The sequence below is a fragment of the Gossypium hirsutum genome, chromosome D07, assembly GCF_007990345.1.
Source record: "Gossypium hirsutum isolate 1008001.06 chromosome D07, Gossypium_hirsutum_v2.1, whole genome shotgun sequence".
In the NCBI taxonomy this organism is placed as follows: domain Eukaryota; kingdom Viridiplantae; phylum Streptophyta; class Magnoliopsida; order Malvales; family Malvaceae; genus Gossypium; species Gossypium hirsutum.
In genome coordinates, this window is record NC_053443.1 from 20,478,772 (window position 1) to 20,495,381 (window position 16,610).

Sequence of the window (16,610 nt, forward strand, 5' to 3'; positions counted from 1 at the left end):
GAGATGAAAGGTGAATTTCAAGTAGGAAACAATGGAAAAGAGGAAGCTAAGGAGTAAAAGAAGAAGAAAGGAAATTTGTTCCAAGCCTTTGGTTGTAAGTAAAACAATAATTTTTACTTTACCTAATAAAATTTAAGTGTAAAATTATCTTAGAATAGCTATATTAATAATTATGTGAATAATTTATTTATGATATGTTAATATTTAATATGAAATTCATTAATGAATGTACTGATTTTAAATATGTTAGATTAGCTATAACGTATGGAAAAGGGACTAATTTGTAAAATGTGTAAAATTGATATGGAAATTAAATATTATGTTTGAGCATATCAATGAAGTGATATATGATAGTGAATTATATATATATATAGTAATGTTGAAGTGTTATAAAAATGGTTATGGAATTCCATGACGATGAAGACTAAATTGTAAAGAATGTAAAATTTTATAAATGACTATTTTGAAATGTAAATATGATACTAAAAATGTTTTAATTTCCCTCGTAGACAATATGTGAACTAGTAGGATATAGATGACATGCCATTAGGAAACAATCAACGCGCCTTCTATTATAACACTTTGGTGCAACTCTGTTATGGCACTTTGATGCGAATTTGTTAAGGCAATTCAATACACCTTTGTTATATTAACTCTTCGGGGCACCTCTGTGATATTTTCGTATATCTTTCATTTTTAATTAAGTCTACATCGGGCTCCAATGAAAAGAGAGTTAAGAATCAAAATGCAAAGGCTATATGAATGTGATATGCAATTGGTAAAATGTCAAGTAAGTAATAGCTTGAGTGTCACATCCTGAAAATTAGGTTAGAAGAAATTAGGTTATTGGAACTAAGAATAGTCACGCCCTGATTTTTGAGTTGTGACTGTTTTATAAAGTGAATTAATTTGGTTTAGTGGTTTAGTGTTATGTTTGTGTGTGTGAGGTCCTGTGTTTAAATCCCTTTCCTTAAAATTTTTCTTCAATCTTTTTTTTTGCCATTTTTTTCAGGTTCATAATTCACTGCTTAATAAAGTTATTAATGCACCTATCCAATTCTTTGATCAAACCTCAAGTGGATAAATAGTTAACAAGTCTTTTTCCTGCTTCTTTTATTGCCATTTTGGTACATCTATAACAAGCTGCAGTTCTTCTATAAGTCGACATCTAGTGAAATGCGAATGTTGGGTAGAGTCTCACACTCTCCAATTTATGCATCCTTCACAGAGACACTTGATGGGTCATCAACTATACGAGCTTTCAACTATAAGGGGAAGGTTGTAAGACGGTCGATCCTTCGACGAATTAAATTCTCGTTTAAGTTGTTGATTCGTACAAGGGTAAGTAGTTTCACAGTGGTAGGATTTATTTTGTATTGTAAATAAGGTTCGTTGAATGACGGTTGAATCGATTTGGTCAATCGGGTTAGCAAAAATTATGTTAATTAATTTGTGAAAGTTGTCGGTTTAGGTTATTGGATTGCTTGTTCATGAATCTTTATTGAGACCAAATCAGGTGTGTGTTTCTAACTCGAAATCACCATGGAAAATTTTAGAAAATCTATAAAATTTTAAGGAATTTTCGAATCTGCAGTTTGTCACACGGCTGTGTGTCTAGCCGTGTGGCAGACTGTGTACACCACACGATCATGTGGTTGGCCGTGTATGGGCTGTAAGGGTGCACAATGGTATATGCAATTTCACGGGCATGTGTGAGGCAGTGTGGGCCACAAGGGTTGGCCAATGGATCGTGTGGCCTATTTTTTAGAAATTTTCCACTTAGGTCTGTTTGACCTAGAAACGTGTAATTAGACCTTCCATGGGGTCTGTTTGTCTTAAATATGACTCGAAACGTGGCATCTGTCAAGATGTCTTAGTATGTTCTATGGTTAAGGTGGGTGAAAAACTTATGTACAATTTATGTTTCGATAACTCTGAAACTACAATTATGTGTAAAAATGTGCATGACACCTGTATGTAAAATAACTGCTAGTATAAGCAATATGATATGCTATGATTTGTGTAAGTTATGTGTTGTATTACGATTCGTATAATATTTGTTTATGTATGCATGCCATACAACCCATATGATATGTATGTATGTTAATGTGACTTTGCATATGCATTGGAGTGGGTTATGATATAATGGAGGAAGTGTTATATGACAACTTTTACTTCAATTATGGTGGCTAGACTGCAAAATTTCTGTCTAGTAGCTCAACTACATATATATGAGTGACACACCGTCACATATTGGTGTGATTGGATGGATGGACTCTCATAGTCCCATATGGTGTGATTGGCTGGTCAGAGATGGTGTGTAGCAGATGGGGTAGGACATGATATGATACGTTGTGATATGATAAGTAATGTTCTGGTATGAAATATTAAAAGATATGCTCTGACTTGAATTCTGATATGCTATGACGTGATCCGATATATGATCAGCTCCGATGCATTATATGATATGCTCTCATATGTATTATGATACAAAATTATGATTTGGTTATTGCATATGCTAAACTCATAAGAAAATTCTATTTGTGGGTTGGGTCATACACTAGGCTTCTAGCTCACTTGTTTGTTTAATACGTTTCAGGTGAACTTTAGACTTAGGATAAGATGGCGTACGGGAGCTCGGATTGTTTTCTCCACTAATTGAATATGGTGATTTACATTAGTAATTTTTTTTTGGACTTTTGGGACTGTAATATGTTGTTGGGATGTGTTTTCATTTTTTTTGTTCGTCGGTTTTTGATATTTTCGAACATAAAACTGCAAAATCACACAGCTTAACAAATTGGATTCCGGTTTTGAAAACTAAACTCTAAAAAAGAATTCGTTACAAATTAAGTAAACCCTTAAGTGTTTTTATGTAAATAAGGAAATAGTTTTTAACAACATTAACCAGAAAAGATTTGCTAAAAACTAGTATTTTTGAAGCAAATGAATTTGAATTAAATTTTAGGATTTGAAATAAATGTTTTTGAACTTAAACTTTCCTAAATGTTTGTGAGAGTTTTTCCAAGTTTTATGCTTTTGAAATGCACAACTAAGTTTGATTAAAACAAAAGCTTTTAAGAAAATTATAGTAATTCCTCCAGATTCGGCCATAATGTCTAGGCCGTGTTTGGGGTGTTACATTTAGAAACTCTACTTAAATTATTATTGAAATTTTTATATCATACTATATATTAATGGTGTTATATATGTAATATTATGAGTAAGGTAAGTTTAATTCTCGCTATAATTACTAAGATTTTTTAAGGTTAACGCGTAGGTGATGATTGGTTGAAAATATCTTTTGAAGTGGCCATCCTTAATCACATCTGATCACCAAGGGAGAGTTTTAAGAGTATGGGTCTTATTTGATTTGGTAATAGTATGGCATGTACATAGGCTTAGAATCATGTGTATTAGGCTTAGAATCATGTGTATCGTTGTAGTAAGATAAATAAGTAGTTCCAAAACTAAGTTATACATGTTTGATAGTATTTTCTACCTAAGATGATCTTTTTTGGGTTGATATACACATTTGTAGTATGAGATTTTGAATATTATTTTGATATATGTTGAAGCCCAAAAATGTTTAGAAATGTTATGGTATGATTGGAGATAGTTTTAACTTAGTTTTAGGTGTTTTAGTCATGTTCTAGGCAAATTGTCCTCAATGTTGTGACATTCACTTTCCCAGGTTGCAAAATTATGCAATCCTGGTCTCAATGTCATGACACCACTAGCCAATGTCGCGACCCTAGGGGTATTTTTCCCCCAATCTTGTTTACCTTGATTTGCTTCGAGGATATCCCAAATGACCCCTAAATGCAACCAAAATTTCAAAGAAGCCTAGAAATAACTCAAATCACTTCAAATAAGCTGAAACTTATTAAAATGAAGTGTCAAATATGTAACACCCTATACCTAACCTGACCACTGTGTTCGAGCTATAAAATGCTAGATTCGTTTCCAGAGCTACTACAATCAATTATCATACAATGTAACCATTTATGTATACTGATAAGTGTATTACACATTCACAAAATGTTATATGATCATTTTCTAGGTCATATATGAGCTTACTAAAGCTTTATTGCTAACCCGAGGTCAAATAAGGACCAATTTGTAAAGTTTTCAAACTATCGAGTTGATATTGCAACTTTGAGGGTTTCAAGTCGCAACGTAACTCACTGACTTGATCCTTTCACGACATTAAGGGCCAGACATTACAACATGACTGTTTGTTTTCAAAAGGTCCAAATGGTACAATTTTATAACACCTGCACAAACAATTTATACCTTAACTCAACCATTTTAGCAAGATACATGCTTTCAATTAGCTCAAATAAGACCATTTCATCAACATTTTCATTCAAAACACCTAACTAACCATTCAACTTAAAATTGAGTCATCATATGCTCTATTGCAAAGTTTCAACCATTTTAACCTTTTCAAATACTTATGCTAAACTCTTATACGCATATAACAAGTTACAAACATTAAATTCACATGACATTACCAATTCGAGATCCAAAATGACCATTTGAGACAAAAACTGATTCAAAACCTAGTTACATGTCATTTATCAAAACAAAAGGAACTATACAAACATTGTTGAGTCAAGTGTCGCTTTCTAGATTTTGGATCACTTCTCATAACCTTAAGATTCACTTATACCTATGCATGAAATAAAAAAATTGTATGTTGAGTGATAAAGCTCAGTGGTGCTTCCATGATTCAAGTCATAAAATGAGTATGACCACAAGTAGATTCCAATCAATATATGTTGTGGCACAACCATTTCAAATTACATGTTCATCACACAAGTATCAATTTCATATGCAAGCTCATTTTTTATCAATTGAACATTCTTTACTGTACTTTCTATACCCAAGGATACAATCTAATTTCATCCCAATTTCACACACACACACACACACACACACACACATACACACACACACACACACACACACACACACACACACACACATACATATAACACTATGATACTAAATTTTCATTTTTCAATTAATGGCATCTAATCTTTCATTTTTCAATTTTGTTCACACACACACACAATTCTATTGACACATTCAATCAATTTGGCCCCCAAGGCTCATTTTTAATCGATCCACATGGTCTTTCACATGTTATCGATAATCACATATCTTATATATGCATTTGTAATACCATTTCGTATTACCGAATCATTTCAAATATCATTTAACAGATGCACATTTTAATATTCCCTATTAACCTTACTCGAACTCGAACGGATACACAGATTGTCCAACCAACACACCAATCTGGCACCCAGTGCCTCATCGAAACATCTAAAGCATATAAATTGGCCTAACGCTCATCGGTCACTCGTCACTCTTCAACGACTCTCACTTTTTCTTTCCCTCTCAATGACCCAACGTCGTCTTTAGCTACATTCGATAAATAAATAAATAAAACAATATCATATTTCATTCAATTCACATCCAAATACAAAGCCAAACATTTTTTGTATTTTATTCAATTTAGTCCCAATACTCGAGATATGCATATCTCTTGATATCTAGCATCAAATCAAAATCTGATTTGACATTATTTCATTAGGGACCCTATACTCTCTATTCATAGCATAATTTCATGATAGGTTTTTAATTTATTCAATTTGGTCTTTAATGTTACAAAGTTATCTAACAAGCTTAATTGTCTTTACAATTTAGTCCTTATCATGATCTAAGTATTAACTATCAAATTCAAACCTAATTCATCAATTTCTCTATAATGGTAACTTGCTAAAAACGTATAAATTTTTAAAAAAAAATTAATACATGAGCTAGCCAAATCAAACACTCATGATCATAAATCTATAAAAATTGAAGAAAACTATCTTAAGGACTTACTTGAAATAATGGTCAAATGGAGCTTTCAACAATGGAAGTTTTTCTCTTTTCTTTTCTTTTTGTTCAGCGATGGAAGAAGATGAATTGATTTTCATCTTTCTTTCCACTTAATTTAGTTATTTATACTAGGATTAAGCTGTGGTTAATTTAGTTAATCATGGTTGTTACTTTAATTAATTTAAATTATATTCTTTAATCCTAATTACAAAAATTAAATGGATATCATCATCAAAGTCCACTAGCTTTAAATAACAATGGTTTAATAACCATTTGGGTTCTCTGGATAATTGATATCTAAGTCCCCAAGCATTTTCTTAATTAAGACTCAATAATGATTGGACTTTTACAATTTAGTCCCTGAGTTTTAATTAACCATTTTACCGATTAAATTACTTAACCAAACTCAAATATATCTTCATAATAACCCTATAAATATTCCTATTTTATATTTATGCACTCGATTTATGGAAACGAGGTTCCAAAACTGCATTCTTCGACATTACTGGTCTTTGTGGTCAAATGTGATAACCCTTGCTTGAGATATATTGGTTCAATTCGAGTTAGGGGTGTTATAGAAGAAAGCTAGGAGATATAAGATTTAGGCACAATGAGTGGCACAAAAAGCGGTCAAAAGGTCTAAAAAAAGTCAGTAAATGTCCACTTTTTAAAATCTTGCGATTAATCTCGAACTCTTCGCGAGGAATTGTAGTAAAATATGAAAAGACCAACTTCTCAACCATATCATATATTACAATCATAGACATATCATAAACATTACAAATATTAAAGCAATCAACCTTCCTACTAGTACATTTCATAGTTAGTGTATTCACAAAAAGCCATAATGATAATTATTGTAAAATAATTTGATTTTGGTTTTATAGAATACAATATACAAGATATTAGTTAACTCAACAAACACAAAATCTCTAAAACCAACACATTAAATTTCACTAGATATTACTACACGTGGTCTAGAAGCACATGAATCTAGCATGGCATTTTTTTTTTTACTTTGGAATTAGAAAACAAACATAAATAATAAACCAACAATATTCTATTACCATATGGATGGGTTAGTAAAGAATTTGATGGTTGAAAACAATAACAACCACAAGGCAATAGACAATAGATAATCATTCAAAGGTTATACCTTTTCCTTGAAAGGTAACAATTCAAGTATAATGAACTGGGAAATCCTTGGTTGAGGTATACTAAGGTAGTGAAGGTAGGCAATTGGGGTTGAACCACTATAAATCATTTGTGCAAGCTTTCTTTCCCTTTCCTTATCATTTAAAAAAGTTTGTAGATATTTTTCAAATACTAAATCACCTCTTCTTAGTATTTTCTAGCCTAAAAATTGGTATAAGAGTTAGTTCACCATCAAAGTTTTCACCTCCAGAAAAAGCAATTTAAAGTAAAAATACCAGGTTTGAATATGACATAAGATTTCGGCTTAACTTGTTCGGATGAATGTCAATCCATTCTGAGACCTTCTTACTTCAATGGAGAGAACTATGCGTATTGGAAGACAATGATGAAACTCTTCATTCAAGCATGTGATTATCATACATGGAGGATAATCTCAAATGTTGACTTGAAGATGCCCAAGGCTGAAGATGGGTGGGAAGGCTACAAGAAGAAGGCTCAAGTTAATGTGAAGGCTATGCACACCTCTTTTGTACATTAACGCCTAATGAGTACAATAGAATGTCCAAATGTCAAAGTTCTAAAGAGATTTGGGACAAGTGTGAACAAGCAAAGTCAAGGAATTAAATATTAGTATTCTAACACTTGATTATTAGAGAGAGCATAAAAGAAATGTCCAGTAGATTCAATGACATCATCAATTGAAGGTACTTAGGAAGGGTTATTTTAATAAGGAAATGGTAAAGAAATTGCATAGCCTTAGGAAGGCTTAATTTTCTCTTCAAGAGCTTTGATCAAGTGTCAATATAATATAATCTTTATTATTTATCTATTAGTTAATTTAAATTAATTAAAAACAATATCATGCTGTCATTCAATAAAAAGCTATTCGTTTACCATAAAAGACTAATTTAATTTCACATTTAATATAAACAGATGACTGCCTGATAACATAGTCCAACAAATCAGTTTTGTACGAGCGGCATCAAGCCATTGACGTGGGAGGCGCATACCTTTGATTAGCCTATGGACGGCAGCGATGCCACGACTATAGTCTATTAGTCTCGACTCAGGCCATACGTGGCGCCATGTGTCACCACAAATGAATCCCTCCAATCACGTGCGCCACCACAAGCCTCTCCCCCCTTGTCGTTCTCTATATAGTTTTACACCTTTCACCTTTATATAGATAGATAATCCAAATACACACTTGCTTACGAAAATCAAGTTTTAATGCTATCGTCCCTTTTGTTGCTACTATCCGCAAGTCAAACTGCTAAATTTGTTTGTTTCCTTCTATTATTTTAGCCAAGGATAGACCAAGTTATCCGCATTTTGGCCCTGATTTCCCATCTTGACTAGCTGGTGGTGGCAGTTACACATAGGGAGATGGGGAGGGCGCCTTGTTGCGAAAAAGTGGGGTTGAAGAAGGGGAGATGGACGGCGGAAGAGGATGTGTTATTGACCAAGTATATTCAAGCTAACGGTGAAGGCTCCTGGAGATCATTACCCAAGAATGCAGGTATAATTTGCGTTTTCCATGTTGTATTTCTATATTTTTGCTACCTTTCATTTCACTTTTGGAATGTTGGGTATTAATTGTGTACGGGTTTGGCATTTGAAGGATTACTGAGGTGTGGGAAGAGTTGCAGACTAAGGTGGATTAATTACTTGAGAGCTGACTTGAAAAGGGGAAACTTTACTTCCCAAGAGGAAGAAGTCATCATTAACTTGCATGCTACTTTGGGGAATAGGTGAGTGCCCGGCATTGTTTTTCCTCCTTTAAACAGATCCTAGAAAACAAAATGTGTGTACCCTAACTAATCTTACTTGAGGGATGGTAATTTTCCATACTTGACTAAATATACATGCGTGTGAAGCGTTTATGTGGGTGAAATAGGTTTGTACTAGCTGTCATCCTGAATAATTTACTTCTCCACTTTTTGTAGACTTTTATTTCCTTCAGCTCTTTTCGCTGTCTCTTTCGGTCTATTTATCAGCTCAGCTTTTAGCTCTCCTTATTTAATATATATGTTTGGCCTTATTATGAAATTACATTTTATCTTTATATATCAGGTATTATTTTTTTATTTTATTAGTTGATAAATTAATAATTTAAGTAACACTTTTGAGTTCTGAAAAACAAAAACCTTAAAAATTTCGACATCAAACTTAATGATTAAGCAAATTAATAAAGAGGTTCCTTGCTTCATTCTATAGTTTCCACAGTTTCAGGCATTCCAAGTCCATTTTTAATGTATTCGTTTGCTGAAATTTGTCTTCTGGATTATCGCACAGTTTTGCCGTGAAATGAATACTCTTCCTTTTTCTTGCTCCTGTTGTCCTGCAGGTGGTCTTTAATTGCCAGTTACTTACCAGGAAGAACAGACAACGAGATTAAGAACTATTGGAACTCTCATTTGAGTAGAAAAATCCATAGCTTTAGAAGGCCATTAACTCAAAGCATGCCAGTCATCATGGACCTCACCAAGACGGCCGTGATTGCTAAGCGGAAAGGAGGTAGAACTAGCGAAGGGTCGATGAAGGAAAACAAAAGCTGCAGTACCCAGAAAGATACTGGAAGTTGTTCAAATAAACCTACTGAAAACGTTTGTGTTAATGAAGTTGTGCCATTCCCATCCACTCCATTGTTAGAAAAAGAAACCTTGTCCACTACAGCCATTGAAGATCGCATGGTACTGGATCAACATGGAGAAGATAAGGAGAGAACAACCCATGTTGTACCCAGTCCTTGTCACGACACCGTTGTTGAAGGAATGTTGGGTTCAAGCGAGGAGAGAGAGAGCCTGGTCAGTGAGGAAGGAACCATAGAGAATTCAATGCAGTGCCCTAGTGGCAACGCTGAGAAAGGGACTGGTATTTTAGCACCACATGAGAGTATTGATAGCAGTGAGATAGAGTGGTTTAATGATATCCTGGATAGTGAATTGCTACAGCCAAGTGGGGATTTGACGTTTACTGAACTAGGAGAGGACAGTGGTAATGTGAAAACACACACAACTGCAGCTAATAATGAGGAAATAGTGAGTAGGAACTGTAGTGCAGATAGTGGTGGGGACTTGAGCTCATGTACTTCAACAACATTTTACTTTGTTGATGATTGGGAGTGGGAAAATGTTGTTCCAAGAAGTGAGCTTTGGGATGAGAAGGAATACATGTGTTCTTGGCTGTGGGAGCCAAGCGACTATCATGGGAAAGGAGAGAGACATAAAGTGGATGATAATGGCTTTGAGGGGCACAATCCCATGATTGCTGCTAATGCTTCGCTTTTCTCCTAATGCTCCTCCTTGTTCCTCCTGCTTTAGTGTCTAGCTACACTTCCATGTCAATATTTTATCTAGGTAGACAGTGTGAACATGTCCTGCCGTTTTTTCTTTTTGTTTTACTTTTAGATTTTGCTTCTCTTTTCAATTCTGATGCTTTGTTTTCTTTGTAAACTGATTTGTGATGGAAAAAAGATTGAAGAAAACATTTTCAACTGTTGGACCTTTTTTTTTTCCTAAATCATGTATTGCCACCATTAATGTTAGTTGAAAGTAAAGACTTAAAGACTTGTGAGCCAATATTGTGGCACAATGTGGACATGCATGCAGGGGCGAATCCAAGGCCACTTCTTATAAAATGGTATAACTTTATTTTTAGTCCCTCTAAAAAGTTATTAAATTAATTCAAGTCTTTTTAACATAAAGCATTTACTTTTAACCCATAATAATCTCTAGTTTTATCTTGACCCCTAAAAACAATTCCTGACTTCACCCTGATTGTTTGTTTGGATTGAGAAGAAATATTGGACATCTGTTATTGCCTTAGCTCGGTCTTTCTCCTTGTGCCAGTTATTACTCATCTCATGACATGAAAACTTGATCAATTATAGTATTATGGGTGAAAAAAAAAGGAAATCCTTGTTTATTATTAATAACATACATCCTATTTATACAAGAATTTCAAAGATGTGATAATGGAAGTACATAACCAAAAAAGAAAGAGAAATAGACAGCTAGATGATAAAAGAGAATAAATTCAAAATAGGAAAAGAAAAAACATCGACCAACCTTTGACTTACAAGGTATAGGAGCTAAAATATCATATCCCTTATTAATATAGCAATCATCTTTTGATGGAATATAGCAATCAAGATCTAAAATCTTGTTTCCTTATTATTACCCCTCAAGATGATGGGACATGAGGAAATATCAATCATGAAACAATTATATTCAAACGCACATTAAGGTAAAGCATTTAGTAATATGTCATTGAAAGGATACCATTAACTCTTTATTTGAGAATGATTCCAATATCTATAAGTGAAGTTTCATCATGTATGAGTTATATACCCAATGTACCAAACTTTTGCTTATTACTTCGAGATGTATAAGTTTTTATTGTATCTAAGTATGTGAGTCATGCATATATAGTCTTTAATTTACTTAAGTATGTACACAATGAATGTCACAAACGAATCATTCCATAAACGAATTTAGAATTGATTCATCTTAGTCCAGTCCAATTTATTGTCAACCTAAACAATCAAGTCTATCTTATATCTTGGAAGTCAATCCTACTCTGATACCCAAGAGAAGTTATCTCCCCAATTGTACTTATAGACAACACAATAATCCTAACATGAATCATTTGCTCATAGTGATCTCATGGATTATGGACTTAATTTAGATTACCCACTAATATAAATTGTCTTCTATTACAAAACATTCTTTCTTCTGCAACTTATTGTTAGTTTAAAATCATTTGTAATTAGTGAGACCATATTTGCTTTACATGTATTAAATGAGAGATGACACATGTGCATAGATTAAAGAGTAATAAATGGAGATTTATTGATTAATCAATTCGAATAAGTACAAATCTTAAGGGCACAATATCCTAATAACCATCCCTAATCAATAATGGAGTAGAAATGGAAAGACAAAGAAGAGTGATGGTTAAAGAACAACTAACTTGTTACGGCAAGTTTTTGAAGAGGGCTGCTAACTGGCAGTCAAAAGTGGCCATTTCCATCATTTATGCAATAGTATGCTAACTTGCCATATTTGGAGTTGGCAATGCATTAAAACAAAATCTTTAGGCATTGAATTGTGTTAATATTGTGGATGTGTGGAAGCCTGACTTTGAAAACCAATCATTTAAAGTAATTATCCTTGAAGAGCCCAACTATTTTTGTAAAAGCCTTAAGTTGCGAAGAACTAGGTTAATCTTCCACCAAACGTGTGTTGATAAAGTCAGATAAGAAGTTAACAACTCACCACGATGTTTTTTTCCATTACTATAGTAAACTTGGACACATAATACCATAGTGTACCAAAATACTACATGATCTAAGATAGTGACGCATGGTGCCAGTTGAAGTGCCCACTTTACGTGGCTCATTGTCTGTGAAGAAGTAAAAGATTGTTTGGAAGAAGAATGAGCCAAAGTGTTTACTTGTATCTAATTAATATTTGAAGAATTCTTTAGATAATGTGTGGTACTTCAATAGTGGATCCTCTAGACACATGACAGATAATCAAAACTACTTATCTAACTTTGAACATTGCCATGTTAGACGAGTCACCTTTGGAGATGGCAAAAAGGGGCACATACTTTGGAAAGGCAAACTTGATGTCCTAGGATGCTAGAACAAAATAATGTGCTTTTTATGGATGCACAAAATAATGTGTTTTTGAAGAGGGCTGCTAATTGGCAGTCAAAAGTGGCCATTTCCATCGTTTATGCAATAGTATGCTAACTTGCCATATTTGGAGTTGGCAATGCATTAAAACAAAATCTTTAGGCATTGAATTGTGTTAATATTGTGGATGTGTGGAAGCCTGACTTTGAAAACCAATCAATTAAAGTAACTATCCTTGAAGAGCCCAACTATTTTTGTAAAAGCCTTAAGTTGCGAAGAACTAGGTTAATGTTCCACCAAACATGTGTTGATAAAGTCAGATAAGAAGTTAACAACTCACCACGATGTTTTTTTCCATTACTATAGTACACTTGGACACATAATACCATAGTGTACCAAAATACTACATGATCTGAGATAGTGACGCATGGTGCCAGTTGAAGTGCCCACTTTACGTGGCTCATTGTCTGTGAAGAAGCAAAAGATTGTTTGGAAGAAGAATGAGCCAAAGTGTTTGCTTGCATCTAATTAATATTTGAAGAATTCTTTAGATAATGTGTGGTACTTCAATAGTGGATCCTCTAGACACATGACAGATAATCAAAACTACTTATCTAACTTTGAACATTGCCATTTTAGACGAGTCACCTTTGGAGATGGCAAAAAGGGGCACATACTTTGGAAAGGCAAACTTGATGTACTAGGATGCTAGAACAAAATAATGTGCTTTTTATGGATGCCCTGAAGTCTAACCTTGTGAGTATTAGCCAGTTGTGTGACCAAGGCATGTTAGTCAACTTCACGAAAGATAAATGTTAAGTTTCATCCAAGTCAAATGAGAAGATCACGAAATGTGCTTAAAGTTTTGAAAATTTTTACAATGTATTTCAATCTTTCAATTGTAGCAAGGCTAGTATGTCTAACTTGGAATTTTGGCATGAAAAGCTCGACCATATCACTAGAAAGGGCTACAAAGACTAGTATGATATGAAGTTTGCTAAAAGAATACCAAAGTTTAGTGAAGTTGTTCCTAAAGTGTGTAATAGTTTCTTGAAGGGCAAACAATACAGGGAGAAACATCAAAACTACTAGAGCTTTTACACATGATCTCATTAGTCTTATGCAAATAGAAAGCATAGATGGATACACTATGTTTTTGTGAATGTTTCTGTGTATGCTAATTTTATAAACTGTATGCTAATTTTATAAACTATTTTGTTGTGGGTTATTTTACTTGTGTTTTGGGTTGTTGTATTACTAAGCTTTCAGGTTTCATAGTTCGTGTGAAATATGACAATTAATACAAAAGCGCAGTAAGTTAAATGATTCCCAAAATATCTAAAATTTTAGAGCACAAGCTAAATGGATCTAATTATTTTGATTGGAGCAAGACTGTTTGAATTTACTTAAGAAGCATTGCTAAGGATGATTACCAAACCAAAAATCCCACCAACCGATGAGACTCAACAAGCTTGGCTGAGAGATGATGCACGATTGTTTTTTTACTTCCTAAACTCAATTGATGATTAGGTGATTTCCTTGATTAATCATTGTGAATTGTTTAAAGAATTAATGAATTACTTGTATTTTTTGTATTCTGGAAAAGGGAATATTTCTTGTACCATGTGCACTACCGTTCAGAAAATCAAGGCAAGTCTGTCACAGCTTATTTTGTTGATTTTTGGAGAGTGTTTGAAGAGCTTAATGTCTTAATACCACTTAGTTCAAATGTGAATGTGCAACAAACCTAACTGGAGGAAATGGAATTTATGAGTTTTCTATCTGGTCTTTCTTTAAAATTTAAGGTTGCTAAATCCCAAATTCTCTCTTGTTTTGAAATTTCATTGTTACAAGATGCTCTCACAAGAATACTATGGACTAAAAACTCACATTCAATCCAAACTCATGGTAATACATTAGTGAGTCGTGATAATAGGACACAAGGATCAAACAACCATGAAAGTGGCAACCAGGAGACAAAATGGGTTGTGTGCTATTATTATCATGAGTGTAACACCCTCGACCCAATAATTCACTGAATCCAAATCTCAAGTGTTATGCTCTCTTAACGTCATTAGTTAAACTTGTTCGTGCACATTTTTCATACTTATACATCTTTTTCATTAATGCTTCCCAGCCAAAAAATCATCTGAGTGTACAATGTATACTTACAACCATTTAACAATACTTTTCACCCAATGAGAACTTACAAGTATAAATATATGATACTTATCTTGCCCTTAAACAATATCACTAGCATCACTTATTTGGCCAACACATTTTATCTACATTGCTAGACTTACGAATAGTTTGCCTAGCCTAATCATAGTATTCTTGTCATAATCAAACATGTCGCTTCACTCGCTCTATATGCTTAACAGCCCAATGCGCCCTTCCTTGGGAATAGCCCTGGCATCGTCCCTTTTGGCTTAGCCTTGATCTACTTACCTGTGACATAAGAACACAGAGGTAAGTTTAATAGAATTTAATGAGTAAGCCTACATTTACTTGGATCTCATCTGAGAACTCTTTTATCGAACTCTTTATCTCTTATTCTTGAACTTAACTCCGGCGGATACATCCCTTAGATTCTAATCATTATACCATGGGTGTCACGCTTTGCACTGAGGTTCTATCCTGCCTGTCATAAATTCTATACCACTCTTGCATTTACTCGCCTTATTCTTTCGTGATTCCTTAACTATTATTGTTACAGAGTGCCTTCCAAAGAGAATGTTCTAGGTCCGCCACGTACTCTGGCACACTCTAGTCTCATTGTTCTTACCATGTTACTATATTGGGTTAACCGTAACACTTTTTACGAAGATTTTCTTTGCAGAGTTCGCCATACTTATCGTTCCTTCAAAAAGACTTTATATGACATTTTATCAGAGTTCGTCATGGGTTCTTTTCTTTTCGTTTAGAGTCTACCGTAAAAGCTTTTCTTTCAAATGGTTTTCACAAGGGTCATTATTTAGATGGTGCCACGAAGGTATTCTTTTTTAGAGATAGCCACAAAGGCTTTCTTATCCAAAGATTGCCACAAAGGTATCCTTTTTATTAAGTACTCACCACAAAGGCTTTCTTTACAGAGTCTCACCACAAATGAGTCCTGTAAGGGATTCGCCACAAAGGCTTACCCTTCCAAAGTTTTGCCATAAAGGCTATCCTTTAAGAAGTTTGCTACAAATGCTTACTTTTTTAGATTTTTGCCACAAATGCGTCGTTTTACTAGTGTTTTCAACGATAGGGATTTGTCTAAACTCACACTTAATGAGGTTTTGCCCTCATCATTCTAGTTCACCCAGAGAACCACGTTAGGTTAGAACCTTCTTTTGGTCCTTCCCATATGATGTCATAACCCACCAGTTACGGTCTTACACACTTCTTTTTATATGGTGTCATAACTCACTAGTTACGATCTTACATGATATGGTCTTCTTTTCATATGATGTCATAACCCACTAGTTATGGTCTTACATGATATGATCTTCTTTAGTGACATTGCCATGGACTTGTCCTTTCAGATATTCATGTTTTTAGTCCCATCGGTCCTCTTTGATGACTCTAGAGATAGATACAAACTTGTCATGCATCGACTCACTGATGACAGACATTCTTATGCATACCAGACACACATGCTCTTCCTATTAAACTAGTTCTTACTTTCAGACATAAACACGCTATAGTCATTCGGATTTATAAGTATTACATTTCTTACCAGATTCATCACATCACACTATACTAATTTGAATCTCATGCTTTGACCACTTAGCTTAGAAGTTTCCCAATAAGCCTAATACACATGCAAAAGTGAATCTAAGGACTCACCTAGTTTTTACCCTTTTTTCAGCTTCAAACTCCAGATCCAAACTTCCCTGAAACAATCAGCTTCAACCATTTCTTGGCATAAAGG

General features: G+C 34.0%; 1 pseudogene; it reads left to right on the forward strand.

Annotated features, from left to right (window-relative positions):
• The first annotated feature begins 8,234 nt into the window (after window positions 1-8,234).
• On the forward strand, window positions 8,235-10,546 carry LOC107954354 (transcription factor MYB15-like; annotated as a pseudogene).
• The last annotated feature ends 6,064 nt before the right edge of the window (window positions 10,547-16,610 follow it).